Consider the following 24,387-nt stretch of genomic DNA (forward strand, 5'->3'; position numbering starts at 1 on the left):
TTGTATGGAGTAACTCAGCCATGACACAATCCTTCAGACAGTCCTAGCGTGTTTACAACCATGAATCACACACCAGCTCTGCCTGTGACGGCACAACAGACTGTTTTGTTGTTGGTTTTAGACTAACACTAATCCTCAGTGGTCAAAATGAGGAACCATTTGAAATAATTTTCTCAGAGATTCAGTTTGTCTTAAAAGATGCAAGTTCACAGAAGTCAGAAGTGCTCCCTCCGGCTAAACTCATGTTAATAAGCATTAATCCTTATTAAGTTCATCATTAAGCAATTTTTACATCAAGCTTTAAAAATCAATTTTGCCCAGAACTAATTTCAAGGTGATAGCTCTGCAATGATCCAGGCTGGACCGCTTATCCTTTCTAAAAACAGGCACGCCAAAATTTCTTCTCTTCTGGAACTTTCTGACCATTTCAAAGTACACAATAAGGGTCTGGATGCTTTCCCAGCCGATTCTGGATGCAGGTTATCAAGCCTCCCCAGTGGGATATTTCAGTAGAAGAGTACCATAGCAATGATCAGACAACTTATTTCCATCTCATTTAAAAGACCCCATTAGCAAGAAGCATCTTGAGCACAGGCACAGACTTTTAAAACCTGTATTCTAGGGCACTGATCCCCCTTGTCTAGAAAGAAGGGGAAGAAGAGTTGGCTGCAGAGTTTGGGGTGCATTTGTAGTCCCTTGGGGGTTACACAGAGCTGCTGCTCCATCCCCAGGTCCTTGCCCCACTGTACCCCCATCAGTAGCACCACACCTGCTTCCTAAAATGGAGCCAGCAGGGGTTGGGGGAGCTAGCTTGGGAAGGAGAGATGGGATGGCTGCCAATCCCCTTGCACTCACATCACTATCAACATCAGGGGAAACGCATCCTGTGTACCTCTGCTAAAAGTTTAAGGGAGGGCTCAGGTGGTGCTTTCATATTAGTAAAAAAGAACAGCAGCAGCTCTGTTTGATGGGAGCAAAGAGCAGCACCAGCTGCTCTCCCACACGCTGACATGCAACAGAGGTCAGTCAGCTCATGTGACCACACAAACAGTCACCAGCAGGGTATTTTGTACAGTCAGTGCTGCTCATATTGTCTGCTCATGGGAAAACTGTCTTTTTCTGCTAACAAGGGCTAAGTGTGTACCTGAAGTAAGGCACTAGCAAGAAGAAAGATAATAAGCAAGCATTGCTTTGAAAGCAAACTATACCTCACCTCCATGCAGCTGCACTGGTTTGCAGCATCACACCCACACAGCTAGAGGCTGAGGATCATATAGGTAGCACATGGTTACAGGACACTTAAAATTATCCACATAAAGACCTGTAGGAGAACGCAAATATTTCAGACTGGGTCAGTGACCAGAGAAGCTAGAATTGCACACTGAGACACACAGAAAGCTATCTGATGTACACCAAGAGGATCTCACACAAGTGAGATTCCCCTTCCCCCTCCCCCCACTCGTCCTTCAATTTTGAAGAGATTAGGTGTGATGTAGCATTCAAATATAAGGGAACAACAAAAATCTAACTGTGACTCCTGCTCAGATAACTTCAGTGAAAAGAGATCAAGAGGCCAGCTTTTGTCTAGGTGCTGTTTGATGAGAAGGATGGTTTTCTCAGGAGCAGTCACTTCTAAATACAGAAGTTTCTGTGGTTTTCAGCTTCAGCAAAAACACAAAGGTGAATGAAAATGGAAGTCACCTATTTTAGAAAGATGCTTTGAAGTAAAAGTACTTTTCTATACAGAACAGAAGCATCAAGTCCTGAGGACTCAGTGAACTTCCCCACAAATCAAGAGGCATTTTACTTATTCTCACTTCAATTCACAGGGGAGACTAATATTTAAGACCCACGTTCCTTAAAATGAAGGGAAGAAAACCTGCTACGAAAGTACCCACCCTGAAAAAAATATATCAACACTGAAAACTAAAACCAAGACTAGATGTGGAGCCCACATTTGGGAAGCAATACCCACCGTGAAGATGGAGACACAAAGGTGTTTTTCCAGGCTGCCCCCTCACTGCTAGGAAGGCAGCATCGTATCCGCTTTTATTCTCTTCACAAACAGAAAGGGATGTGTACATTTCTCTAACAGGCTGCAGATATTGAACATTTGCCTTATGCTTTGCTGTGAAACCGATTTGACAGGTTTCACATGTATACCTGGGATTCACTTCTTCTAATCTGGCTTCCATTCTCTTTTACAATCTGAAATATGGAGCAAATGGATTATGTTCTACTGACGTCACTGGGATTTGGAGAACAAGTCATCAAAACCAGCATGATTCTCCACAGTAGAAGCAGCAATTCTGTTAATTCTTTACTCAATTCTAAGTGGATCTACCTTCACCTCTCACTTCTTTAAATTTATTAGCTTGCTTTCATTGGTTTTCTGCACTCAATTAGCTGAGCTCTTTACTGAGACACTTTCTTTGACAGTAACTCCAAATAGTAAACAAATCCGTACCATCTTAAATTCAGTGGCAAAGGGACGTGGGCAGTGTATAAGGTGCCAGCAGTAACTTATCCACACCACACCTCTTAGTTTACCATAATTCCTAACTTCTACCATTCAGTTGACTGTACAGTCAGAGTGTAGCTATAAGAGTAATCACAGAACCACAGAACTGTAGGGGTTGGAAGGGATCTCTAGAGAGCATCAAGTTCAACCTCCAAACAAGCTTATATACTTCCTGGACTAAAATAATAAAAATGCCTTTGTCCCGTTTGCATTTTTCTTTTGGAATATGGCAACCAGCACTGCAGGCCAAAGATCTAGTAAACTCTTAAAAGTAAGTTGTACTCAGAAGAGTAACATCCAAACCCCCAGTCACATAATCCACATATGTGTATACATTTAAGCACAGCGTTACAATAAACAAGATCACTTGCTTCCACCAGCAGGTGGCTGGGAGGCTTGCTGTGAAACCTTCCTACTACCGACAAATGAGCATTTTCAGTTCCAGCCGGCTGGTAGGGACTCTCCTGGCAGCACCTTCCCCTACAGCACATCTCTGCACCGCATTAAACACATCCAGGCCTTGTTCCAAGTGATGCTCTGACTGCCACCCCCAGGAGGGAATCCCCACCTGCAGTTGCAGAAGTGATACTTCTCAAATCTGCTTCAGGCTTTTTACCCACAAAGCACGTTGCATGTCAAACCATGACTCACAGGACGGAAGCAAGGCACCCTGGATGGCTGAACACTGTCACTCCCCTTGCAGCAAAGGGGAGCCCAACATTTTTGGGAGCAGCATTTACCTCAGCTATCTGATCACCACCCTCCGAGATAGCTCAGCACTGACCAGTGCTACAGAGCTGTCCCACGGTTTAATGCTTTACCCACAAATAGCAAGGATGGAAAGGAGGGTTTGTGGAAACTGTAGCCTGCTAATCTCACTAAAGGTGGCTCACCCTGTGCTGGAATGGCTGTGACATGTGGATGCATTCACAGAGCATCCCTGGTTGCAGAGCAGCAGCTGTCACCATATGCTGAGAAAAGGGGTAGCAGAGTAGCATCAGCTAAGGAGGGTATGGAATAAGAAGCCTACAGACTCATAGGAAAAACAGCCATTTGTGTAGCAGCGCATTACTTGGGGTCACAGAAATTTTACAGGACATGTGGACAATGAAAGGTCTCCTTGCTTTGACTTAAACATACTGCTAGCTCTCCAGCAACTCAAAGGTGATCCTTCTGCAGTTCTTAACATCAGAACAAGCTTTGGAGGAAGTAACAGTAACAGTAGCACTGGTCAACTTGCACAAGGCCATATTCTAAAAAGCACAGATCCCTGTTACCTCAGCTGAGCCAGGTTGGTGAGCTGAAAGCAAACACCAGCAGGAGGCACAGATCAAGGCACTATTCTTACACAGTACAGGAGCACAGGAAGCGCTGAGACCTGGGGGAGGGCACGCAGATTCAATAAGACGTGAGATTAAGCCAGCTCCCTTTTATTTATTTCATACAGATTGCACTTCTGTGAACACAGGGACAGTCACATAAGACTTATTATTTATGGCTATACATGTCACAAAACACAGTCCCTCAGCTGCTCCCTCAATAAATAAAACTTGATCAAAGACCAATAATTAGGCTTAACGCTCCCATACACTAGACCTCAGAACTTGTTTATACCACTTTATGCCAAAGCCTCCAATGCATTAAAGGGGAAGTTTCCTATCTTTGATTTACAATTATCTGACTAGACAGATCATAGACAAGAGCAGAAGAGTTGGAAATATCTACTCATCCTCTGTTTATGCAGTTACTACAAAGAGGCATGTGATGGTTTTGGACCCTGTCCAACTACCATTCATCCCTACAGGAATCTTTCTATTACTCCCATAAAGGTATAAGAAAGCCCTTTTTAATCACAAAATGATTCAAGTGTACACAAGCCATCACTCACTGCCTATGAAGATCCCAACCAGTTCCTTGCCACTGATAACCTATTAAACGACAAGAGAAATTTATGATATTGTTATTTCTCTCTAAATAAATTTTCCTGACACCTCAGCAATTCATTTCTCCCCTCTGTCATTAACTATCAGCTGTTAAAGTAAGCTAGAACAAAGAGGTCTTGGGAAATTCAGGCATCTTATTCCCCGTAGCTCACCACCTCATTAGCCTTGTCTTACCTTGGACCCGAAATTTATGGTTTTGTTCTTTCCTTGTACACAATTCTGCCTTGTTTATTTTCCTCATAGTTCTTTGCCCTCCTTAACACAACTCAGTTGTCCTTGATTCTACAGAGGTGCCCTCCTGCATGATCTTGCTTCAAACATCACTCACCCCCAGTGATTCTTCCAGCAATAAACATTTAACCTTCCAGATTAATATGCAAGTTTGCTTACAGTGCTTTTACTTTGTAAAGCATTTGTGCTTCAAACTTGACTATAAAGCAAACATTCAACAAACAGAATTGCTTTTATTCTCTTATCTATAAGAATCTTTATTTAACTACACATTACCACGAAACCATCTTGTTCCTTGACACCCAGTCTGCATGTCTTACAGATGGGGGTTCCAACAGAAAGGTCTCGCTGTTTTTCTCAGCACCTACCTAGTCCAGGTGGAAAAGCATGGTGCTGTGGTTGTTTCTGCTGGGGACAACAGATAACTCCCCCCAAAATGTGAACCAAAGCACCTCCCCAATGGAGGAAGGCACGTCAAGCCTCCCCACATATGCAGGAGGGGAGAACAGTCCCAGTTTGAATCCATATCCTGTTGCTTGTTAAAGCACCCAGCTGAACCATCCTGTTGCTATTAGACACTCCAGCTGTCTGCTTAGTTTACTGCTGTAATGCTACTCCACAAAAAGCCACAAAGGTCAGCTCAAAGCATTTTTTTCCCCTAGTAATTTGCAGCTCCAGCAGCTCCAGGTTTTCCTGATAGCCCACTGCCAGCAGCTATTCCTCAGTTACCATGACACCCACTAAAGCACAAGACTCCAGCCTAAGAACAGAAAACAACCAAGCCACACAAGACTATGGACAAGTTGTCAAGTAGATAAGGCTGAAAAAAGCATAGAGAGACTCTCCAACTGATGTAAATCAGTGTAACTTCATTCAAGTCAGAACTACAAAGCTCACTGTAAGTAACTTCAGGGATCAGAGAACCTTACCTGCAATTTGCTGCAGTATTTTGCTACAGATATCCTTTAGCCTGCACAGAACCTCTTCAAGCGGTGCAAATAGGAGTGCAATTGATTCTGGATATATGCCTAAATGCCTGTATGTGTCTTTTCTCCTCCTTTTGTTACGGTAGTCACAGTGAAACATTTTAACATACCTATGTTCAAAAACCATCCGGCAACTAGCAGTAGTAACAGATGAATGAAAACAATACTTCACTGTGACCACTGCTCACACTATAAAGCTGATCATCACAGTGGAGCACTTGTGAGCTACCTGCTAGGATCCCTGTTGCTCAGTGTTCTAGCCTTTTTGGTTTCTCCTTGGTCCTACTACAAACAGCCTGACTCCTACAGGCTTTGGGGGCCTCTGAAGATAGTCCTGAAGCCCTTAAGTCACCAGCCTTGCTTTCCTTCCCATGTCTATCTCAAGGCATAGAACACAAGCAGCCAGAAACAGAAAGCTGTGGCACCATTGCTTGAAGGCTACAGTACAAAATAACTGCATTGTAGCAACATTTACCATCAATAAAAACCTCAACACATTAACCCACTCCTAAAGCTGTGTCTAAACGCTCCTGGGGCTGATACACATATACACATACATACACACACACATATAATAGAGGACTGCCCATGCAAGTGACCACTATTTGGCCGTGGTGAAGGGCAATGTGAAGGTGAGTAGATGAAATTTCAGCACCTTTATAGGCACTAGACTGAGACTGGCTGATGAGAAAGCAGTGAGTGAGGCTTTGAGTATTCAGTGCTTAGCATGAATTTCTCCCCCGATTTAACCTGAAAAGCAGAAATCTTTGATATTTCAGTTCTGGTTTTCCCTTAAACAGAGTCTAGTAGTTATGGCCATTAGGAATCATGTTTAAATAACAAAATTCTAATTTTTGGGAGCTACTCTGAAACAGAATTTAGGACTTCACTGGTAAAAACCTCTAGCACAACTCTGCTATGCTTCTGATACTAGAATTGTCAGATGTACTTCAAATACTGTAATTACTTTTTGTATATATATAAAAAATAAACAAGATGATGAATTTTAAGTAAAAAGAGATTATTAGAAAAAAAAAGTAGAAAAATATGCCATTAAGTATTTTATTTTTTTTCAAGTTCATTATCTTGTTGCAGCCCATGACAACTACTGAACACATGAAGAGCAAAACCTCCTACATTAGGTTTTACAGCTACATAGCAATAAAAATTCCTCCTTGGTTCCTGCAGTTATAGCAAAGCATCAGAGTTAATAATCTGACTACAAATTTCAGGTACTTAGCTAGAAATTCCCGCTTATTCGGTACATTTCAGACAGTGTTTCTTAAAGAACTGGGTTTTAAGAAGGGACTGTTTTTACAATGCCAATTTAAACACAAAAACATTCATAGTTCTTCCAATGCACGCCAAAGTTGAGCTCCGCAGCCACACTGTAGAAATTGTTTTTAACCCTTAGTGTGTTATTCACTTGGATCACCTGATTCATTTTACTAAATAGAGAAATAAGATGGGGAAAGTGAATTCTTCAGGTTTTGTTGATGTAGATAAACTTCTAAGGATGGATTTCAGAGCTAAGCAGAAACATGGAATATTTCTGAAACAAGTATATAGCTCAGCAGGCTTCAGAAGATAGTGACTTTCCTAACAGCATAATGAAAAAGCACCTAGCTCTACATATGGAATATGCACTCTGAAACAGAAGAGGAGGCAAAACAAACTCAGATCCAAATTAGATAGAACAGATTTGAATGTGATGGCACAGACCTCTGCCACACTCAGAGGCTCAGCCTGAATGCCAAGTGCACATGGCAATCAGCAGTGCTTAAAACCCAAGTGACCAGCAGGAAAATATTCACATATCTGAGCTCCCTTGGGTTGGCTCTGCCTTCCCACCAGTGCTCGATCACTGGTTCAGGTCATGACTTAGCGTTTCCACTACACCCAGTAATACTTTACCCTTCAGAACAGTTCCCTAGGAAGACCAGAGCAAACGATGGCTCTTTTTATTGGTGGCAGAAGCACCAAACCAGAAGGCCACACCTTGTCTAGAAGCAGCTGGGAGCTGCATGTGTGCAGCAGCACAAACACCACAGATCAAGGGGTTGTCCACACTGCAAGGCAGGCTTTCTATGAAGGGAGCAATGCTGAGGTGCACCTGGCTGCAGACTGAGCCCAAGCATGCTGCTTTTTTTCTTAATGTTTCATCCCCCTCCACAAATAATAACAATAATGATAATAATAAAATCTGCTGCTAAATCAGGCACAGGTGCAGTGCCAGCAGTGCCTGAAACTGGTGTGAACTCTTGCTCAGCTCTATCAACTGTTTTCAGTTTTGCATCATTTAGGCATGCTCCAGGGAGGCCTGATAAGCGCAGTGCTGAACAAGTCTGCAAAGTCTGAGAACAGCTTCTCTCGTGGCTCCCAGCACTGTTAATATTCATGCAGCTGATCTCGCATTATAACTCTACTCGTCTTTTCTACAAATAATGTGGGTCTTGCGGTTTCCTGCTGAATTAGGGTAAGTTTTATTACGTGGTAGCCCTCTGAGTAGCACTGAGGATGATAATTAAGGAGGCTTTCTGGCTGAGGGATTTTTGTCTCTTTAGTTGTTTCCTGGCACTGCTTCTGCTAAGGGGTAATTCCTGCAAAATAACATGTGTAGCCTCATTGCGTTGCTTAATGAAAACAGCGAAGAAGCTGACCTGACTGGAGCTTCAGAAGACATATTATGTTATCTTGCTTTTTTTCTAAGCTTATTACAAGGTTCAAACCCATTATAATAGCTGAGCTACAATAAATATTTGACCCACAAGTGCTAGAAGGGAATTCTTCCTTATTCCCTCTCCCAATTACATAAATCTGAATGACAAGCTATTTAATCTCGGTAATGGTTAACAGTCTCTGATTACAACAGTTAATTTTACCCAAAGGAATAGCAGCTACTAGTCGAGAAAGCTGTGGTAAAACCTTGCTAATGAGAACCACGTTTAAGGGTAGTTTGGCTAAAAGTTGGATTTCTATAAACCGGTTCATTTTTTCTTTATGAATGCATTTTACTTTTATCATGATGAGACCAGTGAGAAGGTCCAAATATACATAAATCCTGAGCATTCCTGAAAATGGCTTTGGAACATCCTGGGTCTCTTTCAAGCAGCAGGGACTGCTTCTCAATTCTACAAACAACTGCTATCACACTGGCTTCTTTAATTAAAGCTTTTAAAGCACTTTATGTTGTAAGATATAGCTTGCACTGAACAAAAGCGCGGTGGTGACCTGCAGAACTAAGGGTCTTCTCAGGGAGTCTACTTAGCTCTTACAGTGCTGGTGAATGTTATGTCACCTGCCTACAGTAGCAGTACAGGGTGAAGTAAGAACCAGCCCGCAGCAGTCAGTCTGGCTCCTCAGATAGCATCTGTTTGTTCTGGATTTGAAAAGGAAGATTGGGAATTTTTCCTGTGATGTGAAGGCTCTCAGACAGACACTTTCAAAACGCTTTCAATGTTTAGTGCTCCTGTATGGCACTGAATCTTTCTGTTTCTCACTGCTCTTGGACTTAAAGTGATGTGGACTTAGCTGATGAGCAAACACATTTTCTAAAGGATGCCAAGGGCGTAGCACTGTGCTTTAAACCTGCTAAGCAGAATTTATTTTTCATCGTATAATTTAATAGTTTCCTATTAAATCATGGCTCATTTATTGACAAATTATCTCAAAGAGCACTAAGTACAAAATGTTAAACTTTGCTATCTTTCCATTCCAAGGGGCCTTGACTGCTGAGATCAAGGCTGAAACTGATCAGGAAATGGTAGAAGCACATCTGTCAAACCACAGTTATTATTTGGGATTGCACTGCTAAGACTTGGTAGTGTTACTCTTTTCTCACAAGGCTTGCTGAATCTATATAGCTTTCAGGTTGCATTGTACAAATCCGTGTAAGAGCAACATCTTGATTTCTTAGTACACAATTTCCTAAAAGTTGTTCCTTTCCCCCCTCCTGCCCCCTCTTCTCCCCCCTGCCCCTCAGCCTTTCTCTCTTATTAAAACACTACTGCTGAAATCGAGTTAAATTGTTTACTCTGGATTGTACCTGCAGAAACTCAATTATATTTACTCAGTCACAGGAAGGTTTCATTTGCTTAGATACAGGAGAGTAAGGACATACCACCAAGTAAAAGAACAACACAGGGAACAAGTTACTAACCAAAAAGTATGCTAATTAATTGAAATATAGTTCTAGGCTTAGATTCACTTGGCAGTAACGTTGATTGTAAGCTGTAATCTTAGCAAAGCCCCAAAGCCTAGATTTTGATGAGATGCTGTTACCACTACGGTAGTGCTGATAGCCTAATTCAAATAAATCGAGAGCTGTCTCTCTCTTAGGTATGCTTTGGGAAAATGCCTTCACTTCTTTTCCACTGACTTCATTATGTTGGAGGACGAGATGCTGACTTGCCTAAAACATCGGTGTGCTGTCTTATAGCCACGTAATTGAAATCCAAAGTAGAAACTTTAACTGATCAGAATGTTGTGTTGCCTTTTGCACAGTCAGTGGTTGGTTCTCCTACTTAACAGAGTACAGGAGTCTTTTTCTTCCTACAGTTGTCTTTTTCATATTTGTGCAAAGATTATTATTATTATTTTTTCCTCAGGAGCAGATGTACAGAATACCAGCTTTGTAACATGTAGTTTTAGGGAGGAACTGTTGATGGCCAAAGTAATGTGGCTGAACAAAATGTCAATTGCATTGGAGAGCAGGGCAGTGTCAGATTGTATCTGAAATAAAGATGAAGTCTAAGCATTCAAAAGCAGTCAAAACACAAATCTTAAAGTCTGGGAAGCTACCTCTGGTGATGGAGGCAAGAAATGAAGTATGTGACAATTCTGGCTCTGTTATGGCTTCAGGTTATTCAACACGAAGATCGATCTGTCACAGAAAACATTATTGTTGCTGAAAACAAGTTTCTGCTGAAGTTTCCAATGAACTGCTGTTTAATGGTACCATAAATCATTTAAATATAACAATGGCGATTCAGTTATTTTCAGTGCTGGGGAATACCTTATTAGGATATGCTCCCACCAAACTAGCTTTGCTTAGCAGGACAGTTGAACTATGACTGCTAAATATAGGTTATAAAGAAAGGTGCTAACGCTTTCAAGTACGTCCTTAGACAAACACTATAAATAGGCTACCATTTTGTCAGCTAGTACATGTCAGAGGCATGGAATGGATGCTCTCCCATGGGAATGTTCTGTGCTCCCTCTGTGGCTTTTCTGGGAGTAGCTGCTCTCAGGGAGATATCTGAGTGTTCTTTATTGTTACTAATTTCAAACCTACTAGCAGCAAGAAAAGGCTTGCTAGCGGTGAGCAACTGAGCAGGCTGCTCAGTATAGTTTTGCAAGCGCATTGATCTGCAACACCTTTGCTATTTCTGTCCTGAATTCTCCAGGGTGCAGTCAATTTAAACAGAACTCCAGTGCTGTTTTGCCTGTGTTGTAGTGACTGCGCTGGGCCTGACAAACTTTCTGTTCTGTTGTGAATTTGGAGAATGTGCAGAAATTGAGCACATCATCGGGTGTGTCAGCAGTAGGGATGGAGTTACATCCAGGTTTCAGATTGGAGATCTGAACCTGTTATATAGCTCAAGTTAAACTGAGGCTCTGTTATAAACATTTCACAAACCCCAGTGTTTTTCTCTAATGATGTTTCATACAGTTTGACATGCATAGTGCAGCAGTAAAGAAAGACCCCAGCAACACTCTTGTAATACAAGCCAAGCAAAACATCAATATGTAGCACACTTATGCCAGACCTGTTTTATCTGGAGTTATACTTGCATGGAGCTTTGGCCTGACATGTAAAAGCAATTAATCCCATCATTAAAACTAGTGTATTTATACAAACAGTCCTCAGCTGGCTTTCTTACTGATCTCATCTTCCTTTTATTTTGTGGGTTACTCCCGTTAAACCATCACAGTACTTACAACAGAAGTGGATATGGAGAAACAGAATGAAGGGGGAAAGAAAGGTCTTATACTTTATCAGCTCAGTGTGTATCCAAAATGAGACCATCTTCTGTGTCAGGATAAGAATTCACCAACCCTCTGTGATACAGTACTACTGCTACTCTGTGAAGTTTATGAACAGATGTCTGCACCAAAGAATGGTGTTGTCACCAAGACCTTTGGTTTGGGACTGAAATTCCCTGCTGATGTGATCATCTGTGCTATCAGATCTCTGCACTGGTACCATCACAGCATCTTCTATCTTTACTTACCATCTTTACTTATAATCTGAGCCTGGCTCTGCACAGCTATTTCCTCAACTTTCACTGCTGTTGGTTACAGTAAATGCAGTCTCCCTTTGCCTGAGCAGTGAGGTGGCTCAGGAAACAGGCTCCTGTTATTTGGCTACATCCGTGAAAAATGGCCTTATTTATCTTGGAAACTTCTTCTGTTTCTCAGACTTCTACTCCCAGATCTGCTACTGAGAAGCACTGTTGAGCATCAGGCTATTACAGCTGTTACAGTACTTGAATTTTGTTATTTCACCTTACTATTTGTGCCATTTTAGAGCTGAAACAGTATAATACAGGGTTGGCTTTGCTCTTCAGTAATTTTCTTGTAGATTTGTTACTAAGATGTATGCTCTGCCTCTCCTGGTTAACTCTGTGTTTTCAGATCATCATCTCATTTTTTCCCCCTGTGCCTTTTAGCATGTAATATTTTCAGTTACCAGGTTCATGTGGAATTTTTGATTTATTTCAGTGAAATTTTTCTTAAGTGCCTTTTAAGCATAATAATAATAAAAAGATAGGCTGTAGTCTTGCCATTAAGCTTAATTTCAACCTCTTTGTACAGATGGTAGTCCATCAAGATTAACAACATTACAGGAAGAAAACATACTGACATTCAGCAGGTAGACAGCTTCTGGCCTGAGTCTTCATACAGTGCGTCTGTAGCTCCATCATTACTACATGTATGGTAGTAACCTCTGGAAAGATTAGTGTTCTCACTGGACTACGTGTTAGAGACAATACAGCTCAGCTCAAAACTGTTCAGCATTTTATTTTAAAAATACATTCCATTGAAACTGTATGTGTGACGGCACTGGAGTCTGGCACACAACAGAATCAATCTCCCTGTTTAGTTATGCTGGATCATTGATCTGCAGTACAATTGCTATTTTTATCCTTACTTTTGAAATAGAGTCAATCGTGACAACATTTCAATTAAAGACCGGGTGCCGAACCACTCTAATCTGCGACTAATAAAAAATCCTAACATTTTCATTAAATCCAGTCTCATCTCCATCATCACTGCTGGCAGAGTAGCATTCTTCTGTTTCTTCAGCAAGGCATCTGTGATGATCAGATGGCCAACTTCTTCCTTTGCTCCCCTCCTGCAGGCCTTTCCCTCCCTTGTAATTCACTATTGGTGTCCTGGATGCATTTAATTCTAGGCATAAACTTGTTATTTGAAGGGCAGAGGGAGAACACTGCAACAAAGCCAAGAGAACAAGGGAGGCTTTGTGACAAAGGGGTAAGAATCATAGAACCGTGAGGGTTGGAAAAGAGCTCTAAGTTCACCTAGGCCAAATGTCAGCCCACCACCACAGTACCCACTGACCAGCTCCCTCACTGCCTCATCCACGTGGTTCTTGTATGCCTCCAGGGATAGTGACTCCACCAGCTCCCTGGGCAGCCTGTTCCAGTGCCTCACCACTCTTTCTGAGAATAATTTTTTCTTAATATCAAGCTCGAACCTCCCCGATGCAACTTAAGGCTGTTCTCTCACCCTATCACTGTTACCCTGGAGAAGAGGCTGAACCCCACATCAGCACAACCTCCTTTCAGGTAGTGACAGAGAGTGATGAGGTCTCCCTTGAGCTTCCTCTTCTTCAGACCTAACAATCCCAGTTCCCTCAGCCGCTCCTCGTAAGATTTGTGCTCCAGACCCCTCACAGGTTTGTTGCCCTTCTCTAGACAAGCTCCCAGACCTTGATGTTTCTCTTACAGCCAGGGGCCCAAAAGGCAGCAGAGCCGTTCCTGGCGCTGGCAGCAGCTCCCGCCTTTGCTGATCCCGAAGTGCTGCGTCCCTCTTGATCCGCTCTGGAGATGCCGTGGCTCTCAGCCCCCTGCTCCGCCGATTGAAATTCTGCCAGCATCCCATCCTTGGCACCGCGCCCGAAGTCAGCACTGAGAGCATCGCTAGCGTGACTGGTAACAGCTTTAAAATGAGGAGGAAAGAAAAACGAGAGAGGAGTTTGGAGACTCGGATAAGCTCAGCCATCTGTTTGTGATACACAGGAAGAGAAGAATCAGGTAAACAAGGTTATGGCAAGGGATAAAGAAACATCCAGCACAAGATGATGGGGAGTCAGAAGCAGCTGCTGAAGCGGAGGAGCAGATGGGAAGAAGATAGCTGGCAATTGGAAGCCATTTAGCGTGGTGAGATAGCCTCTGGCCTGGCTGCCTCAGAGGGCAGAGCGGCGTCTGCCTGCACAGCCCTGGGGACAGGCTGACATGGCACACATCAGCACGCAGAGGGCGGGGAATGCCAGGGGTGAGTAACACAGCCGATATGGATTTTGCTCTTCTGTGTTTTAGGATAACAACGTGACCGAGTGCTTTTTTATTTTATTTTTTATTTTCCCCATATCCCGTGAGCCTTTCTGGTGCGCGGCCACTTCGCACTCCTAAGGAGCAGTTATTACATGCTATTCTTTTTTGCTACCTTCCATAACGCAGACTAAGTGAACTCGTTAAGGTCCCATATAACGACCGCCCTGTCACAGATGGCAGGCACTGCTGTAATTGCTATTTGGGTTTGAGATTGAGGGAGCAGGGTATGTGCAAGCATTGCCCTGATGAGAACTCGGTGTGAGACACGCCGAAGCACCCACAGCCGTGACGGAGCCCCGAGCAGCAGAAGGCGATGTTGGGGACAGCTCAGCTGCTCCTCTCCGCAGCCGCCTCCAGCCGGGGCCTCCGGCGAAGGGGAGACCGCTTGGGAGGCGGGCGAGCAACCGCAGGAGTCTAGTGCCAGCGCGGCGTGCCTGGGAGGGCTGCACCTGACCGCCCCGCTTCCCGACGGCTCCGGAGGTGCAGCTTCCCTACGGAAAGACCGCGGAGCGGCACGACCGGCTGCGCCCAGGCGCACGACCCCACGTCCCGCGACGGCGCCTCGGAGGCCGCCGGGCCGTCTCCATAGCAGCGCCAACGCGCGCCCCTCCCCGGCGGCGGGGCGGGGGCACGCGCACGTGCGCGCGGGCAAGGGCTTCGCGCCCTCCCCGCCCACCGCGCTCCTTGCTCTCCGTCGCTCCGCCCCGCGCGGCGGGAAGGGGGCGGGGCCAGCCCTCGCGCAGCCGCCGTCGGCCCTCCGTCCCGGCGCGGCGCCGCCTCCTTGTCCCGGGCTGAACCGTGCCGCCGCGGAGCTACCTGCTCGGCTCCACCTTGCCCTCCGCTCGCGTCATCGCCCCGCGCCGCCACGGGGAGAGGGCGGGGCCTGTTGCCGGGTTACGGCTGTCATCCGCGCGCGCCGCCGCGCTGCTCGCTCGTTCGCTCTCTCCCTCCCTCTCTCTCCCTCTCTCTCTCTCGCCCGCCCGCCCGCTCGCTCTCCCCGCCCCCTCTCGCCTCCGCCACCTCGAGCAGCGGACCCCGGGGCGCCCCCCGCGCCGCCCCCACATGCCGCAGAGCGCAGCGGCCGCGGCGCCGCGCCCCGCCGCCCGGCTGGGCCTCTAGCGGCCCCCCCGCCGCTGCTGCCGGGCCCGGAGTGCATGAGAGGGGGAGCGGGCCAGCGGCGGCCCCAGCCACTCGCCTCCCGGCCGGCCGCGGCGGCGGCGCAGCGCCCGGCCCGGGGGGCAGCGAGGGGCGGCGGCGGCCCCATGTGAGGAGGGGCGGCGCCGCTGCTGCCCAGCCAGCCCGGGGCCCGGCCCCAACAGCGCCCCGCCGCAGCGGGGCTGGACGCGGCCGCCCCCGAGAAGCCGCCCGGGGCCCCGCGGCGCCGGCAGCCCCGGGGCGGGGGGCGGCAGCCGCTCCCCTCCCTGCCGCCGGGCGGGCGGGCGGCTGGGCGCGCACGGAGGCATCCGAAGAACAGCCCGCCGGAGCCCGTCCCGACAAGTGAGTACCCGGGAGGGGGGGCACCTCAGCGCCGTTCTTTGTGTCCGGCGGCGCGGCGCGGGACGCCGAACAAAGAACGTGGCCGGCGGGAGCGGGGCCGGGCCCCGCGGTGGGCCCGCCTCGTGTGCGCGGGAAGGGGGGTCCTGCGGCACGCCGTGCACCGCCGCCCCGCGCGCGGCCAGCTCGTGTGGGGCGCCGCACCGAGCGCCGCAGCTGGCTTTGCGACCCGCGTTCTCGTGCACTTTTAAAGCCCGAAGTTGGTGCTTTGTGGAGAACTTCTCTACAAGCGCTCCCGCTACCCAGCCGGATCTGCCCGTGAGGCTGGGGAACGGCTTCTGGGGCCGTCCCGTTCTATGGGGATGGTTTTGTGGGTTTCTCCTTTTTTCTTTCTTTCTTTTTTTTTTGCATTTTTACAGACTATAACTTTCCTCTGAGAAAAACAAAGAAAAAGCAACAACAAACCCCAAACCAAACAAACATAAAACCACCCCAAAACAATAAAAAAAGAAACAAAATCTGAATTGTCGTAGTGGACTGTCTTGTGCTTAAACGGAGAAGATAACACTGTAGTTATTCACTGGAGAAAGCAAGCTCTGTCCATCTGTTCTGAGTTTTGTTACTCCTGAGTTTACTCTCGTACACCACTGTCCCACCTGGGAGAGCAGCTCAGGTGCTGTTTGTTTGCCCAGGCAGCGTTCAGGCACAGGTGCAGAAGCCAGTTCTGCCCAAACTGCTCGCTGTGTGTTTGCCATTGGCTCTGGTTCCCCTCTCCAGCCTGGGAAGCAGAAGGGAATGCAAAGGTAGGCAGCGCCCCACACGTGTGTCTGCTTCTCTTTGAGACGTAACTTTCTGGCAGATGGGAAGAGTCTATTTTAGACCAAGATATCTCCCTGTCTTAAGCTCCTTGTTGTCATTGTGGTCTTAAAAAGGTGCGTGCCTGTGTGTGTGTGTGGGAAATGAAGTCTCCATTTAGATGAAGTTTTGCTTTTCTTGTCCCAGGAGCCAGAGTTTGGGAAAGGAGTTTTCCTTCAAGTCGCGGTGCTGTAGGGATGGTTGGTGCTTTTGTCCACTCACTGCCCGTAGGAGTCAAAAGACACCACATCTCCCCCTGCTCCATTGTGGAGATTGTTTGCTTTTATGTCACTTCTTGGTTTCAGACTTAAATTTGCCCTTTGCTGCTCTACTGTCCTGTTTCTAATAACAGCCCCGTTCTGCCTGTTGGCAGCCCCAGAGTGTTCCTGTGGGGGTTCCAGGCACACGCATATCTCAAGAGAATATATGGCCTCGTGCTATTAAAATGATTTTCTGGGGGGTTTAGGTAACTTTTCCTATTCCAGCTTACGTATAATCAGAGCAATTCTTTTGTTCAAGGTGAGCAATATTTTACTACAGCACTAGCATCTGTTTGGTAGCAGAGATATTCCTTTTCAGAAGGTGCATGAGTTTGATCTATATCAACTTTTTAGAGGGGCTTTAGAAAAAGATGTCATTTTTATCTTCAGACTGTATGTCCGATCAGCTTCTTTCTTCCCCCTGTGTATGCATGCTCTACTTTGAAGAAGAACTTCAGTAGGATTTCTTCTCTGAGCTCTCAGGATTGGAACGTGTGTGGTGGTTTAGGCCTGGTGATGTCACTGAACCAAGTTCTGTCTCTTTAAGGAAACCAAGCATCTTTTAGTCAGCGTTAGTCATGTAGTCCGTGTATAGTTCAGGCTGCTCTTAGCAAATGTGTTTAATCTTTTCACTGTTTCTCTTAAGAACACAGTCATATTGAGTTTACGTGCATCACATTTGAAATGAAAGCGCTGTTAAGCCGAAAAAGCTGAAGCATCTTCAGCTTTCTTTCTTTAATGCAAGTTGTGTGTATCAGGTAATTCCTGAAAGAGATAACATGAAATGCTTGTAGTCACTCCTGCAAATACTCTTCTGTGTTAGAAAGTACTTCAGTTATTTGCAGAAACTGGGGGGTGGGTCTGCACTAACACATTCCTCATAGTTGCATGATAGACTGAGGTTGCTTACTGGGATTGCTTCTGCTGTGGCAGCAGAGACACGAGATGTTTGTTTGATGAGGGCTCAGACACATGCAAGTTTAGAAATCAGCTGACTGTTAACTAAATTCTTGGTGTTGCGGTTTGGTGGCACAGCCACTGGTGCTGCTGGAAGCTGTGCTGGCCTAAACCGAAGGCTGGCTGGGCCCGCTGCCCTGCGGTCACCCCTGTGTGAGCAGCAGCGTGCGCTGCTGGCTGCTTTCCTCACGGCACCCTGCCCGTGCCTGTCCCCTTGTGGCTTTGGCTGCTTCGTTCTGGGCATCCAGCCTCGTGGTGGCTTGTTCTCATGTGAATGGGGCTTGGAGGGAAGAGGAGATATGTTTTATGTAAGTAAGCACTTCCACTTGTCAGCCCGTATCTCTGAAGTTTATGCTTTAAAAAATCCTGATCCCCCTCACCCTTCTCCCTTAGCTTTGAAATAGCGGTTATCTTTTGAGAGTTCAACCAAAATGATTCAGATTTGGAAAAATAGGCATTATATTATAATTTAGGTTAGAAGGCCACGTGCTTCAAAATTAAGCAGCATCAGAATACAAAGGATTTCTGAGCGTAGTCTGGTTTGTACACGGTTTCCCTTCTAGGCTGCTCATCTTTGCAAAAAAGGCAGCTGTTGATTCTGCAGTAGCTCTTTTTCTATGTGCTGCTCTGGGAAACAGTTGTGCTCATTTTTACAAGGGTGAAACGATGCATTTTTCCATAATGTCATGTCTTAAGGTACGAGCAGGTATCTTACTCTGTTACTAACTCAACACGTTACCATCAGCGACAGGGCATGGCACTACAACTTGGCAAGTAAGAGGAGATGTGAAGTACTTCTTGTTCAAAACAGGTATGTTTAGCTCAGATAATTTTTGCATCATGAGCTGAGGTGGTTGGCTTCTCATTGAAGGATGAGGAGTTTTCATATGTGCTTTTTCACTGGCAGAATACTGATGTGATTTCAGCAGTAAATGTTCAGGTGCAGGTTACCTATGGGAACAAGCTTTGTACTCAAACAGCTGTTCTGCTCCCTTCTGGGTCCCTCCAAGATGGTCAGTGGTGGTCACTCACTGCTGACCAAGCCAGCAAAATTTGTCGAGTTTTCTTGATGAACTGCGAACAGGGTACTGGAATGGAGAGCTGTGGGATGTTCTGTCTGTATGCGCTATTGCCAGTTTTGCCTCTAACTTTGGAGTTGTACCAGTATGATGCATTTTGCAATGCAGTTCGCTTAACCTCAGCTTTTGGAATTTTCTTTGGAAAAGAAAAACACAAAAGGCAATTTCTACTTCTGCCTTTAAAAGTGTTCGTCAGATTTATTAACCCAAATATATTGTTATGATGATGTAAAAAAAAATAATAAAAAAGTGTCTTTATTTGTTTCAGAAATTATTTGTTCTGTTTCTGACTGGTCTCAGGAGGCTGCTTTGTAGCCACTATTATATGAGTCTTTGATATAATATAAGCTTCATTACCTGTGATAGTCATAGGTGGGGGGTGGCCAGTCTGGTCTAGGGTGAATTTAGTTTGTTATTGGCTTGAAATTGGGTAGCTGTTTACAGCAAAGGGACAGCTCTAAGGCAGCTGATGTTGAGTAAAGCCTGCTGTTTGGAGGTTGGGCAACTGAAAATGGTCAAAACCTGAATGCTTCCAAGTGATTTCTTTCTTGGAAACATTTCAGTAGTATGGATTAGAACTATGGGTGTTTGAGCAAGGATTGTTTGGAGACGCAGTTCTTTCTTCTCACCCTCTCATCCTCTGAGGGCAGGGCCTGCTGCTGAAGCAAGTTTCTTCATACAACACCCATCCCCTCACCAGGGTGTGAAAGCCACCCAGGGGTGGAGCTGAGAGCTCTGGGCACCTGGAAGAGTGCCCTGAAGAGGAGAGAGTTGGAGCTGTGGGATGAGGAATTAGGATTGTGTCCTCTTAACTCCTTGTCAGTCTTTGGCAATGAATCTTGCATGCTTATATGGCCATGGCCACTGCAGTATCCCAGGTTGCTGATTGAGCATTGGTTCTTGGTTCTGTGTGTGGATCGTCCTTGAAAATGAGAAATCTGCACTCATTCTAGCGTTATTAAGCTTGTTCCTACATTCTGGTTCCCTAACTTGTTGGTCCAGTGTTGATGCCTCTCTCTGAAGGAAGTACTGAGAGGGGGAAGTGTTGCTCTGGGTAGCTGGAAATGGGCGATCTTGCAGACATACAAGTTACTGAGGACTTATCTGGTGTGTTCCTCTTATTGGGATTTGCTGAGATTTGAAAGAGATGGTGGGGATCAAACTACACCAGGAGTACTGAGAGTGCATTCTAAAGGGTATGAAATATCCCCAATTCATTAATGCAGCTAAGGTTAGTCAGCTTAGTTTTGTGTTGTTGTAGTTTGTGGCTATTACTTAGAACTTCAGAAGGACAGGAACTGCAAAGCCAAGGTGTGTGTTGTTGACAGTAACTACTTAACTCTGCCCTCTTTAACTGGAAGAACGTCCTTAATGCACGCCTTGGCTGTGGGTTCTTGTGGACACTGGTGAATTCTCTAGAAGCACGCATTCTGCAGAATAAAATCTAATAATGTTTTCTTTAGGGTGAAATGGGACGTTTAGGTCTTCTGTAGCATACAGGATCTGCTTATGCTCATTCAGAATTCTGCCTGATTGCAAACAGCGTATGAAAGGATGTTCTTTTCTATGTAAAATGAAAAGCTTTGTAGGATAGAATGCATATCCTTATATATCTGCAGGAGTGAAAGCAGTTTCAGTGCTTTCAGAAGTGAACAGGCTACTTCAGGACAAGCTGCTTGCCTTACTGAATGAATGATAAACCCAAAACACCACAAGCTGACGCCAATGAAGAAGAAAAGGTTTCAAGCTTTTTTCCAGCTTCCCTTTTTAGGAAAGTAAGCAGCTCAATGTGTTCCCTGGCGAGTGCAAGCCTTTCAGCGTTGTGGCGCAGTTCATGCTTGAGAAGTCTCTCGTTAGCTATTCCAGCAACTGTAAAACCTAGCATTTCTATGGATGCATGCTGTTGTTGAGTTTGTCACTTTATCATCGCTTAATAAAAACTGTGTTTTGTTTTGTTTTTAAAGAATATTTTCTACAGTGTTCAAGATCAAAGCCACTTAATTGTGATAACTAAACCTACACCTTTGGATTCCGGTCTGTCTGAAAATAATTTACTTATCTTTTGTGGCAAGTGTGGTCCCGTGTAGCTTGGCACATTTTTCATTCTCTGTGGAAGATCAGATGCCTACATCCTTGCCTTACCAAATGCTGCACCTCCACAATGTGGTGTTACCTGTGGCCAGAGCTGGAGTCAGATGGTCAGTAAACGTGCAGTTTGCCAGGTGTGCCTACTTCACTTGCTGTTTGCATTTTGTTATTTTAATTCATACAGTGGTACTCAAGGCAAGAGATCTTTTGGGCTTCTACACAGTGCAAGAGGGCTACGAAACTGAGATCCAAGAGTTAACCTTGTGTAAGTAGCTTGGAACATAGTTTTGCCATGGCAGTTTCTTCTGTTGTTGCCAGGACTGATGAATATGTCTTAAGATCTGAGGTGTCCCTGTGGAGTGGGTGGATGACTGACATGACAGGGATCTTCTTTCTCTTCTGCAGACTGCAATTGTTCTTATATATCATGAGGGCATCTTTTAGTCATTCTATGGAAAAGTCACTGTGTTTTTGATTTTGTTTTTCTTTTCTGCCTGTAAGCTTATGATACCAACAGTGCCATTCTCCAAGTACCTAGATAGCAGGCCTTATTGGGTAGTCTAGCAAGATGGAATTTAAAGTAATCATTTCGGTTGTGGCACACTGCTTGGGAATTACTTTTATCTCTGTATGCATTGCAGGCACCCCGAGGAAGGAGACGGTGGTTTAACCTGTGATGCTTTTCTTCAACTCCTGCCCCTGTCTGGTGATCTGCTGTGTGTTTAAGCTATTCTGTGTACCCAGTAAGGGGACAGATACTTACCTGTGTGACAAGCCTTTGGTAGAAGGGTGCAGTTAGGTGTCTGCTGTCACAGCGTGTTAGCTCTGCTGTCTGTGGTGGCAACTTCTGACAGTGCCCTCTCAGGTCTGGTTAGGAGCTGCACCACAACTCCGTGCTCAGTTCCCAGCTGGCAGGACTTCCACTGCCAGCTGTGCGGCAGACAGGGCTGCTGCTGCAGCTTGTTCACAAAACATGGCAACAACATGCAGGCTTTGTAGCCACACAGCAGAAATTTGAACTGTGCTTTCACTTTGTGTCTACAGGAAGACGAAGATGTTTGTGAAGTGGATTCTACAAAGAGCGTCTTAGTTGGGCAGTGAGCTTACGTGGGTCCTATAATAGGCAGGTGTCTGAACTTGCTGTTTTCTAACTTGGAATACAGAAGTGTTTGCATTAACCTCATCATTTACCTTCATAGTTGCAGCTTTTAGCCCATTTAGATATTTAACTTAGTTTTACATACCTGAGACAGCACTAAGACTGGAGTGGTTCTTAGACATGGCTGGCTGTAGCAAAACAACTCTGACATTCACAGTTCTTTGTTCTCAGGATGTTCTGTTTCTTTTCAGTTTTTGTGTTGAATTCCTAGCTTTATAGCTTATTACCATGGTAAGTCTTGTAAATTGTTTTGTTATTTGTACTTTGCATGCTGTTATACCCGACTATTTTGGAACCGAGTAATTCCCGATATGCAGCAGAAAAGAAGTGGGCTGATCTTGAAATAACACGGAGGGTCAAACTTCAGCTCACGCACCGCTGACGTTGGGCTGTGCCTGGCAGGAGCACTGGGTAGCAGTCGGTGTGACTCAGGAGCACAGGCAGGGGTTCTTGCGTGAAGGGCGGGGGTGGCTGTGAGGCTGTAGGCTGGGGGACTGCACGCTGTGGTTGTGAGCGGGTGATGTAGGAGGTAGGCACAGTCATCCAGCTCATCTGGCATGTTGTTTACACCGGCTGTGGGAACCTTTCAGAAGGGTGCTGGGAATGACTGGAAAAAAACAAAGGCTTGCTTGGTGGCACAAAAGAAATGTTAAGGTTTGGACCCTTCTCTCTCCTGTTGTTTGTTTACACTGCAGTGTGGTGGGAACAAAATTAATTGCTGACATGAGGCACGACCTGGTGAAGTCTAAGACAGAAAAAAACTTACAATTGGAACCATTTCCTCTTCATAATATTTTTCCCAGCCATACAAAGGTTGAGCAGTCCTGAGGTGTTATGTTCGTTTGTCCTTTATGGGGGCTGCCACGTCACGCTACGCTGTATTTAACCTGATTGGTTGCTGTTGGAAAGGACGGTCCCTAAAAGCTTTTCCTACTCACCATCCTCTCAGTCCTGGGTTTAATCTGAACTTCTGGTGATTCAGTTCAGGGAACTGAAATGGCAGAAAACTGGTAGTGCAAGATAAAGTGAGAGAGGGGCTAAAGACTGATAGTGTGACGTGGGATGTGTGCTGGAGCTGGCATGGGGTGCAGTGAGAGTGTGCAGCTGGTGGGGAGCCCACTGGGCACTGGCTTGCTACTGCGTTGTGCCCTGAAATCTCACATCTGTGGTTTGATCTGCTGAAGTGGGTGCGGAAGGTGTGCTGCAACCGAAAGGGCAGATCTGGCCACCCCCGCCCCTTGATGGCTTCTGTGGTTTGTGCTGTGTGCTTCTCAAATCCAGCTGGTTGTCAGCCAGCGTGAGTGCTACCGCTGCTGGACTTCTAGCCTTTGTGCAAGGGAAAAGTGGCATTGCCCCTTTTAGCAGAAAGGGAAATTAAAATAGCTAACAATGTTTATAAAGCACGTAGTAATCTGGAGAAGCCTTGTTGTACGTTTCATACTGTATGTGCATGACAAAAAAAACCACCTTCAGCTACTACTCCAACTCAATCTACAAAAGTAAGTATGCACACTTGATCTTCAAAGGTTTTTTTTCCCTGCAGTTCTCTTCATATCATGATCACAGCTTTGCCAATCTGGACAAACTAATCCTTTTATTCAGTAGGGCGACACTTAACACAGTGATCAAAGCTGCAGTGTGGAGGAATATTAGTATTCAAATCTGTAAAACACGAGGGAAACAAATTGCTGAGCCGCAGAGCTATTAGAATCCAGTTTCCTATGGATTTGTATCCTCGGTCTGCTGTACTCCTCCCCTGCAGTAACAGAGCTCTCGTTGCTGCTCTAATAGCTTCTGTGACCTTGCCCATCGCAGATCGTTCCGATCCTGCTGCCTTAGTGTTGCTGTATTCCCCATATGACCTACGAGGCTTTTTGCAGCTTGCTAGCTGGGTTACAAGCTGTGTGTGCTGTGACTAGAGCAGAGCTCTCCGTATGCGTGCTGGCTGCTGCCAAAGAGAAAAATACCAGCTTTCAAGAATTCTACTGATGGAGTATGGAGAGTTTAACTTCTGTGTTGCTTTGTCTGTTAGCTGCCACTTGCAGAAGAGAATCAGGATTTCCTGATGGAATTCACCTAACTTTTCTTTCACTTCTTTTCAGAGTTTCTTTCTTGGAATGGTATTGGAGTGCCACCAAATAGTTTTCACATGTAAAACATGGATTAGCTCATTTTTCTTCAAGATTAGTCTTCATGTTGTTAGGGCTTATTAGGCTGTGTGGTAAAATATAACCC

General features: G+C 45.5%; 1 protein-coding gene across 1 annotated transcript in view; it reads left to right on the top strand.

Annotated features, from left to right (window-relative positions):
* The first annotated feature begins 15,643 nt into the window (after positions 1–15,643).
* The window catches only part of FBXW7 (F-box and WD repeat domain containing 7), a 162,514-nt gene continuing 153,770 nt past the window's right edge, over positions 15,644–24,387 (top strand). Inside the window, exon 1 of the mRNA XM_072335694.1 lies at positions 15,644–15,757. The gene's annotated coding sequence lies outside the window, so the exon portion shown is untranslated. The remainder of the gene's footprint in view (positions 15,758–24,387) is intronic.

This window comes from Excalfactoria chinensis, chromosome 4, assembly GCF_039878825.1.
Source record: "Excalfactoria chinensis isolate bCotChi1 chromosome 4, bCotChi1.hap2, whole genome shotgun sequence".
NCBI classification, from domain to species: domain Eukaryota; kingdom Metazoa; phylum Chordata; class Aves; order Galliformes; family Phasianidae; genus Excalfactoria; species Excalfactoria chinensis.